Source organism: Heliangelus exortis, chromosome 4 (genome assembly GCF_036169615.1).
Source record: "Heliangelus exortis chromosome 4, bHelExo1.hap1, whole genome shotgun sequence".
NCBI lineage: Eukaryota > Metazoa > Chordata > Aves > Apodiformes > Trochilidae > Heliangelus > Heliangelus exortis.
Window position 1 is genome coordinate 8,141,405 of NC_092425.1, and position 12,804 is coordinate 8,154,208.

Sequence of the window (12,804 nt, forward strand, 5' to 3'; positions counted from 1 at the left end):
GGAATATGTTATGCCATGATGCATATAGTGATATATAATGATATATCTGCTGGTTGGGCACTTTTTTTTTTTTTTTTTTTAATTTTCAACTGTATAACTTAGCTTTTAACTACTGAAGCATGGTTCCTTAAGCATAGATTTTATTATGCTCTTTAAAATACTTTGCATTAATCCTTTGCTGGAATCCCCACTGTCTAGGCCTGTAAATTTAAAAGGCCTTTGATATGACAAACTACACCACCATGGGAAGAGGTGTGGTAATGAAAGCTGTAATCCTAGTCCACAGTTTCATTGTTCCCCTTTTGTTCCACTAATGGTCTTCAGAGATAAGGATAGCTCTCATGAGAGGTTAGCTCTATAATTCACTGTGTTTTCCTCAGAGAAGAGAAATTTACTCTGTATTTTTATTTATTATTTCTTTACTTACATTTGGGTTTTTTTAAATAACAAGATTTTTCAGGACTTTTCAGGAATTTCTGTTCTTTCAGCATCTGATTGTAATTCAGTTCCTTTACCAGTCTATGGATGAGAATTTCTTTGCATGCAGAGTAGCAGTGGAAGCTTGCTTGCTTGCTTCTGAATACCTGAACAAATAATTTGGAATATTAAACACCTGCTAATTAGAGGCAGATATCCAAAAGCAACATGTGTACCTACTTATGTGGGCAAATTACAAATTCCTCTCCAGCTGGACAAGAGAACTGGTTCAAGGATTTTGTTTTCAGCAGAGAGATCATTGCTATAGTCATCTAGAACTGCTTTGTTCCAGGTTAAGTGGCCAATGCACATAATTTAGATTAGTTCTTTTCTAACAGCTTTGCCATTAGCCCAGCCAAATATACCATATGCTTTATGGAATATCTTTATATAGCCATTTATTTTCACTGTCAGGCTGCAGTTCTTTTGTCTTACTGTTCTTACCAGGACACCCAATCTTAAAACATAACAGCAAAATGTCAGCTTGCACTGAGGTACCAAGGAGCCAGTCAGTGCCTGGAGACTTTATCAAGTAGCAATAGCAATGTTTTCTGATAAAGTATGAGATAAGTAGCAACAGCTACTTTAAATAAACTACTGTCCACTGAATTAGCATTAAATTAACAGAATTACAACAGAAAAAGGCATTAAAATAAATTTCTAGGAGTAATATTGGCTCAGTGTTTGCCTTAAGAAAAAGAATTTATCATGAATCAAAAATCAAATAATTTCCATGGATTTATTGGTTTATTCTCTGCTTAAACTACAGGAATATCCTTATTTCTTTATTACTTCTCACTTCATTTATTTCTCAGCTCCTGGTCACACATCCATGAATGCTATTGCTAAACTTAGAAAAAACAAAATCTGGTTGATATTTTTGGAGTTGTGTTTTTTTTGTTGCTTTTTGTTTTGTTTTCCCTTTGCAAATACATTCCAGGGGTATTTATTTTTCTTACAAATAGACTTGCTAAGAATGTTTTTATAGTGCTGCTATTTTCCCCCCAAGATGTAAATATACTTAAAGGAAAACTCATTTTATCTAAAAGTATTTTGCAGTATTTCTCTAAGATGTGCCAAGCTTTCTTTGTACAAAAATGAAAAAAAGGATTTTACAGGAAAAAAAAAAAAACAAAAAAAAAAACGAAAAAAACAACCAACCAAACCAAAACATGGAACAACTTAACAACAGATTTTGGATATGTTATTCAAAATATATCTGATTAAAAAAAATATATCAGTTATTATCACTGGCATCAATCTGTGCTGGTAATTTAGCATGGACAGCAAAAACTGCGCCCCAAAACTCACAACCCTAAAAGCAAAGACACCAGAGAAGGTGAAGAAAATGTGAAATGGTGCCTTGGATTTTGGGACTAAAAAGTAAATGACACAGACTAATGCTTGAAGATACAAAACCAAGGTGTGTATAAATTGATGGATGAATAAAAACACTAAAAAGAGAAGAGAGGGGGAAAAAGATGGATAATCTGTCATTTTCATAATACATCAATAGTTGCTCATGATCATAGATTTTTTCAAGCTAATTTTATCACAAACTTCAGACTTCAGTGACAAAGCTTTTGAATTGAGGGGATACAGCACAAATGTCTGAACAGCCTTAAATAGAACGTTACAATTGAATCTTACTATAATAAAACTGCAACACTGCTGCAAAGCTGAAACAGAACCTCATGGCTCTTACTCAATAAATTTCTAAAAGATAGATTCAGTAAAAATATATCGAGTTTCTTCACTACAGAATCTCACAAGGCCACAAAAGCATTATATATTTTATTGAATTATATCTGAAGCACAGCTTTGTAAATGAGAAATTATCTTTTCCTGAAACCTAGCACTTGGATATCATTTTATTCTCTGAAGCTGATTGTATCACTCCCTGACCCCTCCTTTTTTTATCTTGGACTCCCAAGATAAGGCTAAAATGGCAGAAGATATTGAAGACTTTTTTTTACAGTTTAAAATATTTATCTGCTTATCAAAAATTTGCAATGATTTTTTTAAAAGAGAAAAGTGCCATGGGATATTTTTACACATTGATAGACAGTCTTTTATAATCTCATTATGATTTTAAGTAGGTAAGATTATCATGCACACCACTTAATGTTAGTGAAGCATGACTTCAAACACTGTTGCTGAAATATAATTATTTTTAAAAGACATCTAGGAAATTGTGTTCATTTTGTTTGCAACCTAATATATGTTTTTGATATATCTATGTGTTATGCCTGTGGTAGTGGGCACACACACGTAGAAAAACACAGAAAGCAGGCAAAGTGTCTCTCCATTTGAATAAAAGAATTTTCAAATTATTTGCTTAGTCTTCAGTAACTCAGTGCCTTGGATAACAATCACTCAGAATAGATATGTTAAATCTGCAAGAAATAGTTGTCAGAAGTCAATACATCTTAGCTACTGTTATAATAAGACTACCTTTCAAGAAAATCAGAGGAATAGAAAAAAAAAACCCATGAAATTCGTATTTATCTTTCCAACAAATTTGGAGTTTCTAAACCAGTGTGGATTCAGGTTTTTTCACAAGCCCAGAAACCAATGTCTCAGCCAGAGATTGCTGCAAGTCCTCTGTAATGTCACCCAGAGAGGGACTGTATAATTTAGAAAAACAAATCAGCAGAATGGTGCCTCCCTGTGGAAACCTTCCTGTATTTTCATAGGAAACCCTCAGATTGATCCAACCATCAAAGGCACTGCTGCTGACTGATGTCTGAGTCAAAAGACAAACAACCAAATCTAAAGATAACTTTAATGACACAAATATAAAAGGATCAAAGGCATAGAGGAAACGAGGTGCATGCAAGGGTTGCACATGTTTGGAGTAAAGCTGAAAAAGATGGGAATCCAAAGAGATGGAGGGGACGTGACTGCCTGCTTCCAACCTCTAGACACAAGCGTGGCTCCTGAAAAAAGATACTGAGACATAAATCTGGTTCACTTTTCCATCACCACAGTGAGCTTATCAGCAACAGAGGCAGCAACACCCCCTTAACTTCCCCTGGTAGTGCTCAGGCTGACTGCAGGGCAACCTCCGTGATCCTAAAAGCATTCTGAAATCTCAGCTATTACCAACTAAAAGTTTGAGCAGGCAGCCCCACTGAGAAGTCACTCTCTCTCCAGTTTTTCACAGCCACCACCAATTATGGGCTACAAAGCTGTTCTGTTCTTTCCAAGCCAGGAGGTAAAGGGTTTGCTGTGGATGGACTAGGAGAAGTAATGCTGAAGAGATGACAGACAGGGTCCAGGGAAGTTTGAAAATGTGGATAGAAACAAAAAAAAGGATATAAATGGAGTCAAAGCACCATTCAGGGGTTATCAAAGCATAAATTGTTTAAGGACCTGGTTTTCCTGATATGGGAGTAGCTATGAACAGACTCCTGCTTTCGATAATTCCTGCACAGATCCTTCTGATGAGGGCTCAGCTTTTGCTCAGGTTAATGCCATCTGAAGAATAATCTCTTAAGGTCCAAACCAGATACCAAAAGAGTAAACTAATTCCCCAATCTCTGTATCTCCAAACTATAGCAATAGAGAGCAAACCTTAACAGTAACCAGATTATATTAGCTTTATTATTATTGTAACAGAAAAGCTGAAAGTCGACCTCACATGAGCTGCACCAGCCTAGCTCTGCAGCTTCCATTTTCCTGATGTTACCAGTAGCTAACTATTGAGCTCTTTAAATAGGAGACTCAGTTAAATCACAATAAAAACAATGAGCAAGTGATGTTATTCCAGAAGGAAACTGGAAATTGTTTCTTTCAGATTTAGTGCATCTTTTATAGGAAGAAAAGTTTTTAACAAGTCCTAAGACAATATTTTTTTGGCAAAGTCATTAATTTGCATCCCTGTAACTGAATTCCACATAATGACTTCAGCAGAGGTAACTGTAATGATTAACTTGAGAAAACTCAGTTTAATGAACAGAAAAACTCCTGGGTTATCTCTAAAAACAATTAGTTAGTTAACAACTTCCCAAAGCAATCTGCAGTGGAATGACTGGAGCTTGTCCTGTTGTGAATATCAGAGAAAGGTACTTTATCACAAGTAGGAACAGGAGAAATCAACAAAAGTTTAGCTTCCAGGTAATCATTGGCATCCAACAGGAAAAAGTAACTTTTTCTCCTCTAAATGTGTTAATTCCTGCTTCTCTTTTATTAGAAAGAGCATTTCAGAAAGACATCTGATCCTTTTGTAATCACTGATATGCCACAAGACGTGTGTTGGGTATTGGCCAGCTCTGTAACAGCTCTGCACATCCCATCAGCTGGAGACTGGCAGAAAGCAGTAAATTGCAGTAAATTAAACTTTTGTCAGGACAGGGAGAGATCTTTTGAATTCTTTTCCTCTGGTTCCTGTCAAAAATTTTGAAGTAAGGATCTTTTTTAACAGGTCAACTGGGAATGCCTATATTTTGCAATGATGTCTCAGTGAAGTCCACCTCCCCTAAGACTGTAGCCAGAAATTGGCAGATTTTTAATACCTGACCTTCTTGATGCTTTGAAAACAAGTTCAGAAGGTGTACTGAGTAGGGAGAAGGGCCAACAGCCAGATTTATGGAAAGACACAAAGCACCAAGAGAAAAAAAGAGTCAGAGCTTTGTGCACAGATGATTTTTAAAGGAAAAAAAAAAAGGAACACATTTTCAGGAATATAGTGCACAGAATTATATTTAAGATGGTCTTTAAAAGAGCATTGATTTTAAATTAAACAGGAAAGCTGCTAAGAAGTAAATCATCAGGAAGTCAGTGAGAACAGAATTGCCAATTACCAGAGAAGTGGAATCTGAAGAGAATATTAGTTCTCATTTTCATTTTCTACACCTGTTATGCACCATGCTAGATCCAGTGGTTGTTAATCACTCCACAGTACCACAAACATTCGAATATTAGAAAATTTATTTATGCACAACTTTAATTATCTGTCTCTATAAAGTTATATATCTACGTATAGGTACTACTTACCTATCATGTATCTATGGTTTCCTAAGCTTTTAAGGTTCAGTCTTCCAAGCTTTCTTTAGAACCCTGAAGTCCAGAATTTTATTTAATAAATTTCTTCTCCTTTAACTAGATATCAAGTTAAAATAGTTAAAATAGTTGGAAAACCAGAAGAATCAAAGTGCCTTTCATGACACTGGAACATGATCTAGGGAATGAAAACCCCAGTAGGATAAGATTCTAGCAATCTGACTGCTCTTTTGACTGCTCTCTGTTTACTCCTGTTTCACACTGATCTTCATGTACTCATCAATATTGTCTTGCCTGGTCATGTGAAGACAACAATGACAATACAATACAATAAAAATAATTAAGACTGCTGCTGGAAGTGCAACTTTAATTAAACTTGTACAGTATGATAATGTTAAGTAGTCACTTTAGGTATGTATGAATATTTATCATTAAATTTCCTTCTATTACATTGGTTAAAGCATTTTCAAGGTTCTTTTTTTCAACTAGATTTTTAAAATTTTGTGAAATAAGGAGAAAGGCTGAAGCTTTGATAATTGTTTACATTTTTAAATATAACTATAAGAAATTAATAGTATTTTAAAGATCATATTTCCTTTAAATTACACATAATGAAGCTGTTGCTGTGAATGCAATACCACTGATAGTGAATAAAACCTTTTCATATTAAAAAATAAAAGCTTTCTGTCCTTCCATAAACATAGGAAATGCAGATTAAAAGAAATTAATATATGAAATTAAAAAATCAAGTACATTATCAATCTGTATTTTGATAATTGCTACCTAATTTTCAAACCTTTCAGTTCCTGGCTTCAGTTTTGCTGCAAGTTCAACTTCAGCTGTGTCTGCTAACTCCTTGAAACCCTGGTTTATCCAGCTATCAGTCTATACATTTGCATGCCTTATAAACTGGGATTACACTTTGTCTGATCATTATAGATCTACCTACAACCACATCCCCAGCTAATATTCCTGGAAACTTGCCCCAGTAGGAATTCCTTTCCAGTAAATTAAATTCAGGACACATAGGAAAATAGGAGTTCATAGATGTCTGTGTTTTCCCCCCAATTAGTTTTCTATGCACAGTTTGCTACCTTTGTGCCCTAAATTAGCCCAGAAACAACAGCAGACAACTTTAAGCTGCACAGACTGAGATTTTCCATTTTGCATGTCTACCTCAGGCTGATTTCATTTTCCTTCAAGTTTCATTTAAAATAGTTCAGCCTACTTTTAGGGGACAAAAATACAATGCTTTGCACTCTGCAGAAAGCTTGTGTGCTTTGAAGTGAAGTCTTGAAATCAGGATGTGAAATGCCTGGGTGTCAAGAATGTGCATTTTTAATTCTCAGGAAGATCCAAGGAAGTAAATAAATGAATGTGGCAGGGCCATAATACCCTTTGTCCACTCTACCAACTGCACTGCTTAATATGCAGCCTAGGGTAGCTGTCAGCACATGTACATGGGAGGCAAAAAATAAATATCCTAGTTCTGGCCTTTCTGTGTCAAAAATATGGCAAGTTGAGACTGAGGAGGGGTAGAGGATAGGAGAGTGGTTTTCAGGTTGCTTAAAGAATTGCAAGCAAAGATATCAGGAAAAGGTGATTATAATACAGAGTTATGGAAGTATGACTTGGCAGAATTCCATAGCAAGGTTCACTCTGTTACTGTGTGGAAGGGATGTGTAGGGCTTGGGATCAGTCTGGAGTGATTTGCATGGGGATGATGGAAAAGAATGAGGAAGACCCTTCCTTGGAGTCAGAAGGTTTAGAGTGGTGTCCCTTGCTCTCTGAATTCCTTCTCACAGAGGATTCTAGGTATGGTTGAATCCATCAACAGTTTGCATCAAAAATGTAGGAGTTTCAGCATAACTCATACTTTTGGGTCTGGTGTTATTCAAAATAACAGTAAATTAAAGTTGACTGGCACTAGATTAACCTATGTTAAGATGCTGAATTTTGGTACTTAGAGATCCTTGAACTGCACTGTTTCATTGCAATGAAACATACCACAGGATCAATTTATATTAACTTCATATAATTTGGTCTTTTCATCAGATGTATGAGAAGTATCTGGAAAATCAGACCAAATTCCCTTCTGAGACATGATGAGCATCTTGGTGTGATTCCACAGAGCTCCAAGGAGCCTTCTTTTCAACACCAATATTTAGAGGGGCTCCAGAGGCTTGATTTTGGTCAGTATTTTTCCATGATGGCCACGATTCAAATTAAGTCACCTTTTTACAACTTGCAGTATAGGCTTGTGATCTTGTCAGGAGGACTCCCAGGTATGTTTCCCAGGGAAGTACAGTTCAAGGTATGGTTAGAGAGTACCTAATCACCCCAAATCACTGTATTTGCATTAAAACAAGAAAGTACCCAATGGTTTCATCTCACTGCTGGAGTAGACAAGATCAGAAAGTGCCAGATTTTCTCAGCCTCCTTCACTTGCTCTTGAAACAAGAACAAAGTTGGGCCAACAGCCCTTGCAACTAAAACAAGAGCCATGTTGGCTTGTGTTCACATTATAACATCTCAGTGAACAGGGGGCTGCACTGCCACAGGAGAAAGAGGATGGGTTCTCACTCAAATGGAAATGGTTTCTGTAAGAGTTTGTGTCCTTTTTCACAATATGAAATCAGTGATCACAAGTTTGCGTTAATTTGTGACAATTCAAGTAAAATTTTGACTCCTCTGACTCCTCTTAAAGAAGCAGCCCTGCTCTGCCTCTGCACATGAATATTGACCTGGATGTTGCTGTGCCTTCCCCATGAAATGGGGCAAAGAAATAATCTGTGCTTAAAGCTAAACCAGTCAGATTTAGTTACTTATTTATTTCTGCAGACCTAACCTCCAAAGATAAACTTCTTTAAGACAGAGGGACAGTGTGGGCCAATATAAATGGGTATCAAACAGTGGCCTTAGAACTGCCTTTCAAGGAAACAAACAAACAAACAAAAACAAAACAAAACAAAAAAAAAAAAAAAAAAAAAAAAAAAAATCACATTTTAAATGGTGTTTAACCAGACATTTGTTAGGTGTGAAACTCCGAGCTGGTCTATTAATAATGAAGTTGCTGACTAAAAATTTAAAGAAGCAAAGATCAAATAAAGATGAAACAGACTGAATCTCATTTTTGTTCTTACATTTTTATACAGCAGAGGATTTTCTATCAGTCAGTCTTTTAGACTTAGAGTTAAAATGATCTTCTTCTGTTTTGGGAAAACTATGGAACTGGACCAAAACTGTCCACTGAGATACTGACAATGAGGGAGATTATGGAACTGCCCCTTTAAAATGTTATTCTGACATGCAGTCACAGGTGTGGAAGTGTTTTTTCAAGAGGAAAACCTAGTTCTCCATAGTTTACAACAAATTTATTGATAGGCACAAGAGCATATTCTGTGTAAGTAAAAATTCCTCATAGGGTTTTATTCCAATTGCAGAAGTAGCAGTGAGAACAAAAGCAACACTTTATAATTCAAGGTACATCTGGGCTTTTGGCTTTGGCTTTCCAATTTTCACGTTAGGAGAAGGAATGATGACATGCTGATAACAAAATATCTAACAACAAAGTATGTGCACAAAAGCATAGTTTATGAGTCTATTTGCAAGAGTATGACCTAGTCAAATATATTGAAATAACTCCCTCCCATCTTTTTCTTGCAGTGAAAATATTGTGAATGCTTTTTGTTTGTGGTTCATTTTCCTTTCCAGACAACAATATCCTTGCATCCTTGTTTTCTCTTTCAAGACCCTTTTATACGCCAAGAAAAAAAGGCAAATGCAAACCCAAAATAATTATAAACATCATATATTATGTACCAAGTATTATATTCAAACACATTGCATTAAAATTGTATTAAAAATAAAAGATTCTACAAGCTTACATTTTTGTAATAATTTCAAATAAAAATAATTCTCTGGTTCTTTTCAAATTGTCTACAGAAATTATACGCTCTTATAGGATAGTCCAATGTATTTTAAAATCTATTTTGTTACACATTGTAGCTGTTTATATAAATAATACTGTTTTTTAAAAGTGCTAGTAAAATATATTCTGATCACATAAAAGAAGACACAAGGATTCTGTGCTTTCTTATTCTTGCATTTTCCTTCCTTACAAATTTATCCAATCTGATGGCAAGGAATCCCAAGCAGACTTTCTTGGAAACTAATGAAAAACCTCTACGGTTACCTTAATGTAACAGAGAATGGGCTGTGTTCTTCACAAGGATGCTTTAAATTTCTATTACTACAAACAAGTGTAAACTCAGGTGCTGACTCTTTCCAAATATGATTGCCATTTACACTGAGACCTCTTCACACAACTGCTCTCTCAAGCAGCATTAGTGCTATAGTGAATCAGATCCATTAAGTCAATGAGCCAGTAGTTAGAATCACAAAACTGGTGTGGTTGGAAAAAACCTTTAAGATTAAGTCCAACCATCAACTAGCACTACCAAGTCCACCACCAAACCATTTCCCTGAGCATCACATCTAGACATTTTTTAAATACCCCCAGACCCTGAGGGGGGGGCATTCACCGACTTCTTGGGGTGCTTCTATGGTTATTCCTTTAGATGAGTGAGTAGTTATTGATTACAAGAAATAAAATTAGTTTTTCCAGGGACATTTTTATAGTTTCTTTGAATTTGTGTAAATAAAATACAAAAGTTAAACAGCCTCTATTTTCAGTCATCCTGATGATCTGGCCTCTACAGGTTCAAGTACGATTTATTAATATGATTTTTAAAAGTATGCACTTGTCTAAAATATAATTAGATGCTTGAGTGTGTATTTTGAAAGCAAGTGCTTGCCTCAGGAGCACTGAGATCTCTTGAAATAGTGACTTCTTTCCCGAGATCTAGTATCACCACCAGCAAAAGTACTGACTTGCATTCTGGATAACCACACTTCATTAACAGCATTCCAGCTCTTGAGGGAGAGAATCCCACATAAAAATGGCCCCACTGGTTATGACTTCCCCTTCTGGCAGGTTTGGTGGTGGTAAATTAGAAGCTCATTTTCTCATGTGCTGTGACCAAAATCTGCAGCAAACCAAGTTTGTGCTCATGGGAAAATGTTACCAAAGTATCTACATCCAGGTTGTTTAGTGATAGCTCTCAAAGCAGTGTTAAAGAAGGGAAGTATTGCTATTCCTATCCCCACCTTCCAGACAATAAAACAGGAGTTTTGCCACAGAAGAGTAGGAAAGTGAGTGTTATACTTATTTCATTTTCTATTTTTTTCTGTTTTCTGTTCAAGTGACAGAAGCCTTGCTCTCTTTTCAGCCATATGCCATATTTATTTCTTGGAGCAGTAAGCTGTAGCTACTTCTAGAATTCTTATTCTGCTCAGAAGTTACTTCATTGGAAAGATGCACAACAATATTTGAAGAGGAATTAAAACCTCCCAGCAGTTCCTATGTCCTTGGCTCACGTAAGAGGCTCAGCAGCCTGCAAGGTGCTGTAGATGCTCACAGAAGCCAAGTAATTATGGCTCTGTTAAATAGAATTCTAAAGAGAGTTCATCAAGGATGTTTAGAAATTAACTAATCCACAAGATAGGCTTGTGAATCTGTTTACCATCCAAACATGAATAAAAACATTAAACAGATGATGGTGAATTGCAACAGCTATTAAATACTATTGTAAACACCAAAAGGAATGAGTAGGAGCAGAGATCAGCATTCATGGAAGACATTCTTGTATTGCTGAGCTTTCAGCAGGAAGGTGATGCCTAAAATGTTCCCCTCTCCTCCTCCATCACCTATCCCACAACAGCCTAGAAAAGTAGTCAGAAAAATTGCTTTCAGCAGTGCAGTATTTACACAATTTGGTCATTTGCCTGCCCTATATTCTCAAACCATTAAGAGAGCTAAGGTGCTCTTGAACCCTGACTCTCAGTAAAGAAGAAAGGACTAAAGGACTAAAGAAAGGACTATCAGCTGCTATACTCTCCAAGTCACCTCATCCAACTCACCTCATCTTTGCAAGGCTCGGTTTTATTATTACCTTTTCATTACTTTAACTCATCTCACTACAGAAGTACAAAGCAGTGAAAATAACATTTGAAGAGATTTTACCCCTCCAGTTTTGCCTACTTTTTAGCTCTTTTCTTGAATGCCAGTCACTACTGCAGGAATATCAGTATTACTGCTGCCCAAAGTAGATTCTTCCCAAATGTAAATGTTTAAATATCAGCACATTTCCATATGGCAAAAAAAAAATCACGGATGCATATTATCCTACCACCACCCTGAGGCTTTCCCCAGGATGCTCCTGAATTTCCAGCAGTGCCTTACTAGCAAAGCACTGCCTCTGATTCTCCTTCATGCCTCTGGTGATTGCTACTGCAAAAAAAGACCATCAGGAGTTACTGAAGCACCAAGGAAAATAAAAGATCACTGAACTGCCTCTAGGTAGCAAGAAGGATGTTACAGAGGTTTTCTGGAGGAGAGAGGTGTGGGGGGCTGTAAGTGGGGCCTCTGTGAGGAGGGGCTGAAATGCAAGCAACTTTTTGGCCTCCTGTGATATCCTTTAAAAAAGTTGTACAAAGTTTCTACATTAAGAACGTCTAAGAAGCCAGGAAAATTGGTTACAACCAATTCCACAGATTTCTGAATTTCCACAAACACCCACCCAAACTATATACACTGTAAGAACACAATGCATCTCATGCTCAAAACACCTCAGTTCAGCTCTTCCACTAAAATTGAATGACTTACCTTCCAAATGCTGTTGCTCCCTTACAGTTCCAGTCAGATGGATCACTTTTCTTTTTAAAAAGAGCTAGTTACTTTATCACAGCCTACAGATACATTGCTGACCCTTCCCAGCCTGAGTACAAGTGCTTTGGGTTCTTTCTGTTCACAGAAAACACCACTGAAGGAAGCCTGGCATTTGCAGAAATGCTGTTGTTTAAACAGAAGATGTAAACTATGTTTTTTTTCCTTAAACATGAATCAACAAATCCTCTCCCACTGGGTATTGCTCAAAGAGACATCAGGGGCTCTCACCTGAGGGTGGTGGCAGCATTTGATGCAGGGCTGGGACCATTTGACCACTCAGCCTCAGCTTCCTCTGCTGTCAGACCCAGGGCATTACCCCACCTCTTGGGCTTTCTTGTTGGTTTTGAGTCATCTAGGGCTCATTCTTCTGAGAAATTGGACTTCAAAAGGCATGAGAAAAGCCATCAGGATTCTGCCAGTGGGCTTCAAAAAAGAGAAAAAACAACCCCAAAACCTACAACCCTAAGAGCTATTGTGGTGATGCTATTTGGTGCTTGGGCAGAGATGAAAGAACTACCTGCTTCTTAAGCACA